We start from the raw sequence: 15,399 nt of genomic DNA, 5'->3' as shown, positions 1-15,399 counted from the left end.
TTGTTTGTTGCCCGATTAGTTGTTTGTTGCAATTAGTTGCATCTTTCTTTGTTGCAATATTACTATTGCAATATTAGTTTAGACATCACCCAAAATGCCCAAGGAAGCAAACGTGACAAATCCATGAATGGAACAGCAGATAGATGTTCTGCGGTGGCAGATAATTGGTCCGTCTAGGTCCGTCTTGTTTGCATTGATTGGTTTCAGACAGGGTGTCTTCCCCTGCCATAACTGGAGATGCTGCCAGGGATTGCACCCAGGATCTTCTGCATGCAAAGCAGATGCTCTGTCCACTAAGCTACAGTCCCTCACCTTCTTCGGCAATACGTGAAGAAAAACGAAAATCAAATTTCAGTCACACAGAAGGCCAGACCAGAAAGGCCTTCAGCTGGCACCAAAACATCATGGAGGAAGCCAACTGGATTGCCCAAGGTAAGGAGCTCCCACAGCCTGAAAGCCACAGTCAATAAGTCCCTTTTGCTTGTTTCCACCAACCATGCCTCAGATGATGGCTGGCCTCAGGAGGACCTCTCTGGATAACCTAAGCCAGGGCTGTACAACTTCAGCCTTCCAGCTGTTGTTGGACTAAGCTCCTATTATCTCCAGCCACAGCAGCCAATAGCCAGGGATGACGGGAGTTGTCGTCCCAGCATCTACAGGAGGGCTGAGGTTGTGCAGCCTTGACCAAAGCCAAGAGGTCTCAACCTTGGTTCATATAGGAAGTTGGGTCATATAGGAAGAATAGGAAGTTGCCATATACTGTCATATACATATATACTGCCATATACATGACCATTGGTCCATCTAGCTCATTATTGTCTACACAGACTCAGGGGCGTAACAAGGCTGGAGTGGGCCCAGAGACAAAATTTTAAAATGGGCCCCTCACTGATACACACGCACATTTCACAATATATAGTCATGTGACTTGCCTCTGGGGGCCCCCTCAAGGCGTGGGGGCCCCCAGGCAGCCGCCTCCCCTTGCCTAATAGTACTTATGCCCCTGCACAGACTGGCAGCGGCTTCTCCAAGGTTGCAGACAGGAATCTCTCTCAGCCCTGTCTTGGAGATGCTGCCAGGGAGGGAACTTGGAACCGTCTGATGCTCTTCCCAGAGCGGCTTCATCCCCTGAGGGGAATATCTTGCAGTGCTCACACATCTAGTCTCCCATTCATATGCAACCAGGGTGGACCTGTCCACAAGTCATGCTTGCTGCCTACTACAACTCCTATCCTCCACAGCAGAAGGCCATTCTGGAAAGGATGGGAGTTGCCGTCCAACAACAACATCTGGAGTCCCCAGCTTGAGAACCCCTGAACTAACTGATCAGACAGGATTTTTTGTATTTGTTTAATTAAAAATTTACCTTGTATTTCTTAACAATGTTGTCCAAAGCAGCTAGCACCCAGCTCCACAAAACAACTATCTGAAACAAAACATAAACACCTAGCCAAAACGAACTGCCACCATCATCACAATAAGCATCTCTTTGTAGCTCAAAACCAACCAAAACCATATATAAAATATAAACAATTTTATTAGTTGGTTGCCCCATGACAATTGTTCTCTTGGTGGCTCACAAGGCAGAACAATAAAACAACAACTGAATAAAACAGGCTACACAATTTTGGCCCTGCTTTTGGACTACAAGTCCCATCATGCCAGATCACAGTGGCCAATAGTTAGAGATGATGGAAGCTGTAGTCCAACATCTGCAAGACGGCCATAGTTGTGCAGCCCTGGAATAAAATATGCAATTTAAAGCACAGTTGTTGTTTTTTTAAAAAGCAAGTTACAAGAAAATACAAAAACATTTAAAAAACCTTTTTTAAAAAAACTTTATTTTATTTTATTTTTCAATATATATACAGCAGAGAGTGTCAGCTGAGCCCAAATGCCAGGGCGTTTTCCAGATTATGTGCTGTAACATTGTTGTAATGTGTTCACTAAGTGCCCCTCCATTTTGCCCATGTAATGTTGTCAGTTCATATTTCCCATGCCCAGTTTCAGATTTAATTGTTTCGTTATTGCCCTATAATGTGGTAACAGCGTTGTAGGAAAGTAGTTGTATTTTTCCATTGTAGGGAGGCTTGTCATGTTATTTATGTTCCCAGCATATTGCAGTGTGGGCAGTTATTTTCATAATAATTTATTTATTATTATTATTAATTTATTTACACAGTCAGACAGGTGTTATTGACTGGTTTGTTTTATCCAGACACTGAGTCCTTCCCAAGGACCTGGGATGGCTGAATTTTATTGTCAATGTTGTTGCTGTTGTTATAGATATCGTCACAGAATATAGGCTGTTCCCAGTAAAGCTGCTTTTTGTAATTGGCTGATGGTGATTTCTGTGGCCCCTATGGTGCTGAGGTGCTCTTCAAGTCTTCTGGAACTGCACCCAGGGCGCCAATGACCACTGGGATTACTTTGGTCTTTTTCTGCCACAGCCTTTCAATTTCAATTTGTAGATCTTTGTATTTGGTGATTTTTTCTATTTATTTTTCTTCTATTCTGCTATCCCCTGGTATTGCTATGTCGATTATTTTCACTTGTTTTTCTTTCTTCTTGACTACAGTTATATCTGGTGTATTGTGTGGCAGATGTTTGTCTGTTTGTAGTCGGAAGTCCCATAATATTTTTACATCTTCATTTTCGACCACTTTTTCAATTTGATGGTCCCGCCAATTTTTGGCTACAGGTAGCTTGTATTTTTTGCAGATGTTCCAGTGTATCATCCCTGCTACCTTGTCATGCCTTTGTTTGTAGTCAGTCTGTGCGATCTTCTTACAACAGCTGATTAGGTGGTCCACTGTTTCATCTGATTCTTTACAAAGGCGGCACTTGCTGTTTGTGGTTGATTTTTCTACTTTTGCTCTTATTGCATTTGTTCTTAGTGCCTGTTCTTGCGCAGCCAGTATTAAACCCTCTGTTTCTTTCTTCAAGTTGCCATTCTTAAGCCATTGCCAGGTCTTGGTGATGTCTGATTTTCCACTTATTTTGTGCAAATATTGACCATGCAGGGGCTTCTTTTTTCCATTTTTCTGCTCGGTTCTTGACTTGTTCTTTCTTGTAGGCCTGCTCTGTTTCATTGGTGTTGAATAGTTTTGCATTATTGACCATTTGAAGTGCATCTTCTTCACTGTCCTTTATATATTCTTCAAGGCCTCTTTTCTCCTCCTCTACTGTTTGATGGACTTGCAGCATTCCTCTTCCACCTGAGCTGCGAGGGAGGTATAGCCTATCTACATCACTGTGGGGGTGCAGAGCATGATTGATGATTGATATGATTTTCCTGGTCTTACATTCTAGCATTCTGGTTTTACGATCTAGATGATGATGATGATGATGATGATGATGATGATTTATTATGATCTAGATTATTATTATTATTATTACTAGATTGTTACAATCTAGATTATTTATTATTATTATTATTATTATTATTATTATTATTATTATTATTATTATTATTATGTGGTGGGGGGTAGGCACTTCTTATGGTGGGCAAGAGGCTCCCTTCCACCCCTTTCCCTGCCAGTAGTGTGTTCCCTGGCACTTTTAAGAAGAGGAAGCCCATTGAACTAAAACATTTACTTCTGTGCCATCTCAATTGCAATAGCTGTGTGAGGACTTTTTGATTTTACAGCCCCTCTCCGATCCGTCCACGAAATAATTTTACCAGACTGATTTTCCTCTCCTTCCAGAGGGCTCCTGGCGGCGGGGAGGACTGCCTCCCCATCGTGTTCCCCTCCCCCTTGCAAAACCACTGTTTTTCTGGAGCCCCTCTGCCAGTCCAGCACTCAAGGGGAGAGGAAGCTGCCGCGGTGGTGACAGCCCAGATTAGGGAAAGCCCGTGACTGCCAGCCAGTCCCAGAGGAGTCGCCGCTCTTGCTCAGGGCAGGGGGCACAGAGACCAGATCTCCTCCCAGGCAAGGCCGCCATCTTCAGATTGCTCACCCTCACTGGAGGAGCACTCGCCTCCCCTCTGCCTCCTCCACTGGATTTAAAAAAAAATTATCTTTGCTTGTGCAAGCCTGCAATGACAAAAGCCATTGTTTTGAAACAGTGCTTTCCCCTGCTGGTGGATTTCTGCAAGTGCAACGGGAATTTTTTTAATAGTTCCGTCAGGTCAGCGGCCCCCCTCTCCCTCCGCAACCCCATTGGCCCGAAATTGAGGAGGAGGGGGGGCCAGTGAATGTGTTCCAGAAGTGGAATATGGACGCTCCCTGTCTGGAAAAACTGCTGCAGTGACAGGCAATATGAACGGGCAAAACCTTGTCACGTTGCATATAATACTGCCTGAGAATCGCTGCGCTTGCTGTTTCTAACCACTGCCTCATTCCATTACACTTTGCAACACTTTAAGCGTTACAAATCTTATAGTCTGGAAAACACCCTTAAGCAGCTCAGATGTAGCTTGGTGCCTGAAAATGCAGAGCGTGGTGTCTACTGTGGTGGGATGAGGAGGAGGAGGAGGAGAAGGAGGAGGAAGGAGCAGCAATAGTGCCGCATCCTCCAGCTGCCTGCCACCCTCCAGCCCCATCTCTGGCCACCACCACATTTCTCACCTGCCACTCCTCCACCCTCCTGCTAAGTCCCACCCAACCAATGTGCAGTGCCCGCTCATGGCAATTTGCCAAGGGCCTCCTAAAAGCAGGAGCTGACCCTGACTAGTCAGGACATTGTAGGCTAGTTCACACAACCGGAAACTGGGCCAGACAAGCATCCTACTCAGTTCTGGGTGCTGTGTGTGCTCCTGATTTTCAATCGTGTGCTAGCAAACAACTATGTGTGTGGCAGGAACTGGGTAGGACAGCTTTTCCTCCTACCTCATTAAACTGCAGGGTAAGATGGCATCGTCCTACCCAGTTCTGGTACCCAACATTTTAACAAGTAGGAGGAAAAGCTGTCCTGCCGCAGCTCCTGCCTAACACACGATCACTCCTCCCTCCTCCTACCTAGTTGCTTGCTAGCACACAATCAAAAACTGGGAGAACGCCCGGACAGCTCCCAAAGCTGGGTTTTGTTCTTTTTGTCCTGCCCAGTTTTTGAAAGTTTTCAAAAGTGTGAACTAGCGTAGTTTTTATTTAGCTTGGCCAAGGCCATATGATAAGTCTGTGGCAGAGGAAGGACCTCGACACCAGCTTCAGCACCTTATTTCCTCTTTCAGCCCTGACTTTCCAAACATTCAGGAACATTTTGCTGAATGCGTTGGCTTCCTTCGTTGGCTTGTTTTTTGTTTTAAAAAAGGAAACCTGATTCTCACCACACTTTTAATCAGCTGAAAGGCACTCTCCTGGTGCCTTCTCTCCCTCTCCAGCCCTCATCCACCCACCCCCTGGCATGAAGTTTCTCAGGAAAGGATTAGCTGACATTCACTTTTCACCAGTTTTGCTGAAAAGGTTAATAGTTCAGGGAGTGAAGTTAGTAGCAAACAGAATTTCCCATTGCTAATCCTCCGGCTTGAAAGGCGAGGGTTTTGTGTTGACACCCGTAATGAGACTCTAGTACATTCTTAAAGCTTGTTTCATTCACTCCTCCATGAATGGGGCCAAGCAAAATTATAGCCTATAGGTGTTTTTCCGTGGCCCTTTCATAAGCAGGCCTCCTGATACCAATTAAAGAGATTATGTCATCAGCTGAAAAGAAAAGCTATAACTTTTGTAGGCTAAAGCTGCGATTAGTCAAGACAGGGTCACTGGGCCCAACAGAATACCGGGTGACCTTGGCAAAATTAACTTCACAGCTCAATTCCTAATTAACTGTTTTCGGTGAAAGAATGTGTGAGTTCAGGCAATTGGTCACAACATGAACTTTTTTTCAGGCATCTGGATAAAAGCAAGCAGGTGAAACTTGTTTAGTCTTTCATACAACACTACAGATAAAGTATAGGCAAGAACATTAGTATGCACGTGATTGAAAAGAAACACAAAAAAGGGCAAGGGGAAATCAAACAGGATTCAATTGATCTGTGGAACCTTCTGCCACCAGAAGGTGTGAACATAACTAATCTTGCAGTTAATTTTTTTTAAGGATTAGCAATCTTCCATTTATGGTGGGGTTGCAAGCATGTGTATGCATAAGGTCCCAGGTACAATTCCTGGCCAGGGATTCCAGTTCCAAACCCAGTTCAAAGGCTCTCCAGAAGCAAGACTGAGATAGACTTCTGTCTAAAGCTTCGAGAGCTCCTACCACACACGGTGGACCAGGGGTGCACAACTCAAATGCCCCTGTGGGCCAGAACCAACCATTACTTGGTGTGCAAGGTCAATTTTCAGTGCATTAATTTGCATTAAAATTAACTGCTAAAAATACTAATGAAAACAATTACTATTTACTTGTGGATCTCTTCTTTGCATCAAGGGACCCACAATTTTAACCAAGAATAGCGATCAGGAAATAGGCCCTGTGCCCCCTTAGTCAGTGGGGCACCTGGAATCTCCTCTCCTCGGGAGAGGAGAGCTGGTCTTGTGGTAGCAAGCATGACTTGTCCCCATAGCTAAGCAGCATCTGCCCTGGTTGCATCTGAATGGGAGACTTGATGTGTGAGCACTGCAAGATATTCCCCTCAGGGGATGAAGCTGCTCTGAGAAGAGCAGAAGGTTTCAAGTTCCCTCCCTGGCTTCTCCAAGATAGGACAAGATTTTTATTTATTTATTTATTTATAGGACAAGATTTTCTTTATTGAACCAACAAACTACCAAAGCATACAGTGTTAGAGGTTGTTGATTTTTTTTACCCACAATAGGTAAAACAGCAGAGCACTAAGGAATGAGCACACACTCCAGTTACAGAGTAGGTAGCAGAGGATGGTTTGGATATTGCAGCTGTTTAGAGAAAACACATGGAGATCCTTGTATGACTAAACACTAAATATTTATTGGTTAAATACACTTAGATAGGAAAGACCTATCTCTAATCTAAAGGACTACATAGTGGATAGGTAAGGAGAGAGAGAGATGTTTCCATCTGCTCTCTAGGAGGAAAGGAAGGATTGTGACTCAGCACAGGAAGTGCTGCAGAGTCAGTCCAGGGGTCATAGTGTGGGGCAGATAGGGAGACCCTGACTCACTGTCTCTACTCCCAATGCCCCTAGTGGTCATTAGGACAGTTGGTGCAAAAGGTCGATGCACTGGAAGTTCATCTCCAGCATACAGTACGTTTCCAAAGCACAATTATATACAAAGTGGTTGTTTGTACATGATATATCTACAAAGATTTACACACAAGGATTTGGAAACCACAAGGTTATGAGGTATATGCAGGTAGTACTGTAACTCGGGGGTGGGGGATTACAAGGCACATCAGGTAATGGGGGGGGGGGTGTTACGTCCAACATCCATTTCCACAATTTGTCCCATTGCTGTTTAGAAGAGATACACTTGTCTTTTTGCACATAACCATACAAATTTTTCCAGAAGAGATTTACTGTCTCATCTGCGTGAACCTCTTGGTCGCGTCTTCCCTCCCTATTCCTATGCAGGAGCATTGCATAAATGACATACAGGCTTACTAACCGGATTACGAGAAGGGGAACGTTCCAATTCCCTAGTATGAGGGCACCCGTTCCATCCCATTTCCTTGAAGGTTTCTTTCTGGGACCTCGAAAAGAGGTTCTATCGCTCAAACCCAAGGTTAGTTCTTCCCAAGTCTGATTTTCCAAATCAGGCCACTCTAGCAGCTTACTTACTCCCTGCCACACTCTTTTGGCTACCACACACTCTTTTAAGAAATGTGAATGGGTTTCCCTGAATGTCTTGCCTAGCTCATTAGCTTTCTGTTTGCAGGTGAGAGAGATTCCTGCCTGCAAGCTTGGAGAAGCTGCTGCCAGTCTGTGAAGACAATACTGAGCTAGATAAACCAATGGTCTGACTCAGTATATGGCAGTTTCCTATGTTCCTATGCCAGTCCAGGGTTGGAGCCATGTGGTAACACACAGGGGAAGCAGGGTGGTGTCAGTGTCCTTCAGCCCAGAGACAGGGGGAATCGGGTCTCAAGCAGCCAACTGCATTGTGTTTGAGCCGCTCATCAGCAGGACAGATCAAGAGCTCTTCATGGCTCTTGCTGTGGGCCAAATCCAGCCCCTGGGCCTTATGCTGTGCAGGCCTGGCGTAGACATTACTGAGCTAAAGGAAGCAATGGTTCCAGCTTCTTATGTTCAGGAACAGCAAAGGCAATTAAGAGGCCTTTTGCTTAGGACAGGTGTTCTCTACCTTGGGTCCCCAGCTGTTGTTGGACTACAACTCCCATCTTCCTAGCCACAATGACTGAAGGCCATTAAGGCTGGGGATGGTGGAAGCTGCAGTCCTACATACATCTGGGGACCCAAGGCAGAGAATCCCTGGCTAAAAGATTATTAAACTGCTGCATCTTATAAGCATATGCCAGAGAATGCTGAGCACCCCACAAAACTACAGTCCCCAGGGTTGTTTGGGGGAAAATTATACAGGAGAAATTATACAGGAGAACCTCTTTATTTGCAGAACCACTATTCATGGTTCTGTGGAGTGTCTAATTGACACCCGCTTTCTGGATACCAAGGGGTTAAAACCCACATATCTGTGGTTCCTAGAGGGCCTGAAGTGATCACGGAGGTCACCCATGCCCGCCATTTTGTCTCCAGGGAGCCATTTTATGGTTCTTTCCCTTCAAAAAGCAGACTTTATGAACTGTTTTCCACAATTTTTTTTGCTTGGTGGGGCATTTGGGGGCATTCCTGGGCACAAACAGATCCCTTGACGTTTTTCCCCATTTCCCCTCCACTTTGGATTCTAACCCCACTTTCCCCATAGCAATAATGACTTGTTACTCATGGTTCCGTTACTTGCGGCAGTAGGCAAGGAATAGAACCCCTGTGAGTAACTAGGTTCTCCTGACTGGCTTGTACAGTATAGTACAGTATTAGACACTTCAAAAAGAACCTAAAGCAATACTTGTCATCCAACAGAGAAATACTGATACTTTTGAAAATACAGATAATCCTCCATAATCTACAGAACCTGAAGACAATAAAACATATATACATATAACTATATGTATAGTTATAGTCTCATTGAATATAATGAGATAACTAAAATAGCAATACAAAACTGTATTCATAAAATTCAATTAGCAATCATAATAAATGTGCAAATAAATCAAAACAAATATACAAATGAATCTTATTTGATATAATCCCAAAGAGTTCTTCTTAATATATAACTTCAAAGTAAGTCACAATAAAAAGGAATTAGGAATTCCACACTCACAATCCAAAGTCACGAAGAAGTTCTGCTGGAATACCAAAAATTTGGATTTCCAAATCGATAATCCAATAGGTTTTTCTTATAAGACCAAGACACACCCATGGATAATTCAGGGAAATTCTTCTTATTGTGTTTTTCTTATAATGTTAAACATGTTTTGGCCTCAGTTAGCATTTTCTTATAATGCTAAGCATGTTTCGAACATACCGGACGGGTGGATGCAGATGTCTTCAAATCCAGCAGCAAGAAGAAGTCTTCCTGGTGAATAAGCAATGCTCCTTTCTCTGCTGCAGGATGAGGACATCTTCATGGGGCATGCCACAGCTGAGAACCCTGGTTGGGAGTGTCAGCGTCTAATGGGAAGAACCTGTTGAAGGACACACCTGCCAAAGGCTGCTTAAGAAGAGTGATGTAAGTCAAGCTTGTAGTGCCAAGTGAAGGTGGATGTAGATGCCCAGGTGGCCACTTAGCAGATTTCAGCAAGGAAGAGCGTTTGTGGGAAATGCAGCTGACGTGGCTGCTGATCTTGTAGAGCGTTTTGTGATACTGATAGATGTTCATAGGTTCTGTACCTCGTAGGCTTTAATCCACCTGGTGATAGTAGTGGCAGAAACTTTCTGACTCATAGATGCTGGTAAGAAGGAGGTGGACAAGGCATCAGCGGAGTGAAAGGAAGGTGTGTGTGACAGGTATACTTTCAGGCAGCATTGCACATTGAGCATATGCCAGGCTTTCTCCAAGGTGTGAACTGGCTTGGGACAAAAAGATGGAAGGACTATGTCCCGGAAGCAGTGAAAAACAGAATGGACTTTAAGTAGAAATGAAGGATCTGGTATCAGACAAACAGAGTCAGGTGAAAAAATGCAAAGGTTAGAGTCAGTGGACAGGATGCATAATTCTGAGACATGTCTGGCCAAGGTGATGGCCAAAAGGGTGTGAATGTAGGCCTGGCATTGTAGATGTAGAGAGAAGATTCACTAGGGAGGCTGCTTGACATCTGAGAGTGTGTTAGCCTTGAGGCCTTTACCCAGGCCATCCTGTAAGAAAAGGAGCAACTCAAGGAGCCCACAATCACCTCTGGAGAGCCTATGATGGCAACACCAGCGTAGGAATACTTGCCATGTGGATTGGTATATGAGGTCAATGGAATCTCTTCTGGATGCGAGAATAGTGCCCAGAAACTTCTGTGTGTAGCCGTGTTGCTTCAGGATGTTCCGCTTAGTCGCCATGTGGAAAGCTTGGTGTTGTATTGATTCTGGAGATCATTTTCAATATGATCCTACCAAGCCAAAGAATTTTATCCCTGTTATTGCATGTAATCTGGAAAGCACCCAGGCCCCTGATCAACTTGGTTGTCCTCTTCTGCACCTTTTCCAGTTCTACAATATTTTTCTTAAGATACAGTGACCAGAATTGTACACATTACTCCAAATGTGTTCAATCACCTTCTTAATGATCCCTAACATGGAATTTGCCTTTTTCACAGTTGCTGCACACTGAGTCGACACTTTCGATGAGCTGTCCACCATGACCCCAAGATCCCTCTGAGCGTTCGTGCACAGAGAGCCACGAAATGGCCCGGAAATGGCCCGATCTGTCATTTGGGTGGCAGGCAGGCTCAGGGAAGGAGCTCTTGCCACTACCTCCCCTGCCTCAGTCTCCCCTCATCACTGCCATCCCCGCCACACAGTGGCAGTTGAAAACAGTTTTTTAAAAGATTTAACACCCCAAACCTCACCACTCCGCTCCTGTAGTTCTTCCAAATACCACAAGGCTGACTTTGAAACAGGTTGGAGAGGATGCTTAGGAGTGTTTGTGTCTACTGTTTTCGTGAGTTCATTATCCCAAGTCTGCACCAGAGCATCAACAGAATCACTAGCAGAGCCAACTCTAAACCCTTCCAAGGCTTCGCGGAATCCTATTGGATCCAATAACCTCCTCAGGAGGACCAGTCTAATAGGTTCTTCACCCCTGCAGAGGTGGGTTGTGGTTGCAAGTCCTACCTCAACCAGATGGTGATCTGTCTATGACAAAGGGGAGATGACAGGAATCCCCACCCATGGAACACCACCCTGATCAGAGCAAAAGACCCAATCGAGCATGCATCAGTCCAGGAACCAATTGGGATAGGCCCACAGTCTTCATGGCCATTATGAACTCCTAAGCTGCTCCTGACAACCGGGTCCCAAAATGAACTTAGAAGTCCGCCACCAACAACAACCTGGGCGATTCCTATGCCAGCTCTGCAGCCAGATCCGTCAGCTCAGTAAGGACTCCGTTGGGCAGCAGGGTGATTGGTATACCAACAGAAGTCCCAGTCTATCCTTGGTCCCTAGATTTATTTGTTTGTTTTGTTTTGTTTATTTATTACATTTATAAACTGCCCCATCCAGAGGCTCTAGGCAGTGTACAACTAATTTAAAAAACATAAAAACAAACATTGTTTAAAACACACTACTTAAATCAATATAAAAATAATTTTAACACAGTTTAAAACCAATTAAAATACTTACAAACAATTTAAAAACCTTGGAAGGCTAGGCCAAACAAGTAAGTTTTTAGGGCTCCTTTAAAGGCCAACTGCGAGCCTAAACTGGGAATATCTGCCAGGAGTGCATTCCATAGGCCAGGAGTAGCTACAGAGAAGGCCCAGTTCTGAGTCGTCACCAGACGTACCGGTGGTAACTGGAGATGGAGTTCTCCAGATGACCTCAACATGTGATGGGGTTCATACAGAAGAAGGCGCTCTCTACAGTAGCCCAGATCCAAGCCACGCAAGGCTTTAAAGGTAATAACCAGCACTTTGTATTTTGCCCCAAACCATATCGGCAGCCAATGCAACTGTTTTAAAACAGGCACAATATGGTCTCTCCGGGTTACCCCGGAGACCAATCTAGCTGCTGCATTTTGAACTAACTGAAGTTTCCGAACTATGTACAAAGGCAGATCCACATAGTGCGCATTGCAATAGTCAAACCTGGAGGTTACGAGCTGATGCACCTCTGTTTTTGTGATGTACTACTGACTTAGCTACACATATTCAATATAAGCCAATTCCCTGACAGGGATCAGGGTAAGGGAGATGGTATTTTTACAGACCACGGCCAGCCCACCTCCTCGCCCACCTTCTCTCACCTGCTCCACCACGGAGTAACCCACTGGGAGAAGCTGGGGCCAAACTAGACCACAAGCCTCTTCCAACCAGGTCTCCATGATGCACACCAGGTCAACTCCTTCATCCATAATCAAGTCATGGGTGATCTCAGACTTATTTGGAAATGACCTGGCATAACAGAGTAATTAGGTGAGGTTCTGTGGGTTGTTGGCACTCTCTCCAAGGTCAAAGAGATGGCAGGCCTGCTGGAAAGGGAAACAGCAATTAAATTTCTGAATTCCTTTCCCCTGGAACAGCCCAATGACCTACCAACGCCATACATGTAATATATGTAACATATATGTGAAGCTGGGGTTGTTTTTGCCCCAATATGCATACCTTTGCACTTGCTTATATTGAACCACATTTGCCATTTTGTCACCCACACACCCAGTTTGGAGAGATCCTTTTGGAGCTCCTCACAATCTGTTTTGGATTTCACTACCCTAAAGCGTTTAGTGTCATCTACAAATCTGGCCACTTCACTGGTTATCCCAACTTCTAGAACATTTATGAAGAAGCTAAAGAGCACCGGTCCCAGTACAGATCCCTGGGGGACCCCACTTCTTACTTCTCTCCATTTTGAAAAGGTTCCATTTATTCCTACCCTCTGTTTCTTATCCTTCAACCAGTTACCAATCCACACATGAACTGGTCCCCTTATCCCATGACTTCTAAGTTTACTCAGGTTAGAAATTCAGACAGAAAGGTTAGAAAGATCAGACATGGTAAATCACAGTTAAGTCCCAGGAATCTTGCAAGGTGCATAGGGGCGGATTAACAGATAGGCAAAGTAGGCACTTGCCTATGGTGGCAAAATTAGAGGAGCGGCAAATTTTGCCACCCCTACCTGGGAGGCAGGAGGAGAGCTGGAAGAAGCTTTTGCTGCCCTCACTCTACCGTGCAGCAACAGGTTTTTTTAAAGGTAAAGGGGTGGGGGAGATTCCCCTCAACCCCTCTTCCCCATAGCCGCTGCGGTCACCCCCTTCCCCAGAGCTGGGCGGCAAATCCTTGGCTGCCTATGGGTGGCAAAAAGTTTAATCTGCCCCTGAAGGTGCCCTCCTCATACCTGGAGCAGACCATGCCCATGCTTTTGACTTTCCACTTGCCCCTTTACAATGTTGGAAGTAGCTCCAAAAGCAAAGCTGCCATCAACAGAAGTCTGTAAAGGAATTTAATCTCACCATGCAGACGCAAGGTATGGGAGCCTCCTAGTGTCCAGATGTGGGTCTTACCAAAACAAAATACATTTTTTCAATGCAGTACTGCTGCTTATGCACGACCATTCTCCATTTCCTTTGCATGGCCAATCCAATGAATTTACAAACTTGTGGATCTGTGCATCAGTGCATGCAGACTGAGCTTTCTCAGCTGTGCATCATTATTACCCATGTAGCCAAACCACTGGTTTTTATTAGATGCTTTCCTTTGTCACGCCATGATCACAGCACAAAGCCCTTGGGGACAATATTAATCAAGAAGATACATTCAACTTTGCATCCAGAGGATTTGTGAATGGAGGTTCTCACCAAATGTTGAACTAAATCAAGGGTTCCCAACTTTGAGTCCTCAGAAGTTGTTGAACTACAACTCCCATCATCCCCAGCCACAGTGACCAATAGTCAGAGGTGATGGGAGTTGTAGTCCAACAACAGCTGGAAGGTCAAAGTTGTGCAGTAATTTGGGACTTATGGACAGAGAACCGGAGCATCCTAGGGCAAGTGGGAGGTACTGGCAGACTCAGGGTGGCCCACAGATACGTTGGTGTTCAAAAAATCTGAAGAGAAAAAAACCTAAGGGGGCAAAAGAAACACAAAAACACAACACCCCCCACTGCCCTAATGTTAGTCAGTGGGACAGAATGTTCATAGCTCAGAGAGTTAACAGTAAATGACAGGCAGGTGGGCAGAGTAATGGCACTCTGTGGTGAGTGGGTGGGGAGGAAGGCTGGAAGAAAAAGTGCAGGAAATTTCAAAGTTGGAAGGACACTCCTTTGAGACAGTCACGAGCCCTTCTGTTTCCGAGGAGGTAAGGGGGTTAAAACTCTTCAATGTTCTCATCAGCAGCCATTTCACAGCTTTGTGTTTCTGAGGCGGTAGGTATTTGAATAGGAGCGGATATTGAGCATCAGCACACACACACCCAACACACAAAAATACCCAGAAAACGGCGGCGGGGGGGGGGGGATAGTTGCATATGAAGTGAGCCCCAGGTTAGAGCAGGGACTCCTGTCTTTGATTATAACTTTTGAATTTTTGTTTTTTCACCATGCTCAGCCACAGGTTCAGGTAACACCTGCTCATCAGGGATATACTGCAACATTTTAGTTTATAATCAACACGCACAATGAGTGTTCAGTATAGAGATGAGCAAATCTATTCGAACTCGAAACAGCCGTTTCGAGTGTTTTGAGCTCAAGACGAATCACCTTTAAAATAAAGAGCCTGCTTCAAGCTCAAAACAGAACTACCCCGTTTTGAGCTTGAATCGTTGCAAGTGATTCAAGTGCCATTTTTCAGGGAGAGCTGGTCTACCAATTGGGGGTGGCAGGTAGAACAGGCCTCCACTCCAGACCGCATCATCTTCCTTGGAGGGCTGGTCTACTCACTGATCCCAGTTGGTAGACCAGCTCTCCCCAGACCAGAAAAATGGCGCTCTAAACACTCAAAACTGCTTGGCCACTGTTTCAACGAATTGATTTGAGGATTTTGCGTTGTTTTTCAAGCTCAAAATGAAAAGCAAAATCCATTCCGTGCACATCTCTAGTATAGTGTAGACAGGTACAGATCTGTTCACAGGTGCAGTGATTCATATGTTATGTTGAAGATAGGTACAGCAGTACACTTCCTATCTGTATCATGCATTTGAGGGGCCTGCACCCAGGTTCATTTTCACACAAAAACATGTACAAATGTACAGATATCTGTACACTCATACAACATAATGTTTGAATTGGGCTTTTTTTGAAGGCCCATTCTTGCATAAGACACACTTTCT

The 15,399-nt window shown here is 44.7% G+C and overlaps 1 long non-coding RNA gene across 1 annotated transcript in view; it reads left to right on the top strand.

Moving 5' to 3' along the window:
- The window catches only part of LOC128330411 (uncharacterized), an 83,570-nt gene that overhangs the window by 11,303 nt on the left and 56,868 nt on the right, over nt 1-15,399 (top strand). The window contains exon 2 of the long non-coding RNA XR_008310073.1: nt 9,542-9,659. This is a non-coding gene — a long non-coding RNA (uncharacterized LOC128330411). The remainder of the gene's footprint in view (nt 1-9,541; nt 9,660-15,399) is intronic.

Source organism: Hemicordylus capensis, chromosome 1, assembly GCF_027244095.1.
Source record: "Hemicordylus capensis ecotype Gifberg chromosome 1, rHemCap1.1.pri, whole genome shotgun sequence".
Classification (NCBI taxonomy): Eukaryota; Metazoa; Chordata; class Lepidosauria; order Squamata; family Cordylidae; genus Hemicordylus; species Hemicordylus capensis.
This window is presented reverse-complemented; position numbering and strand designations above follow the sequence as displayed.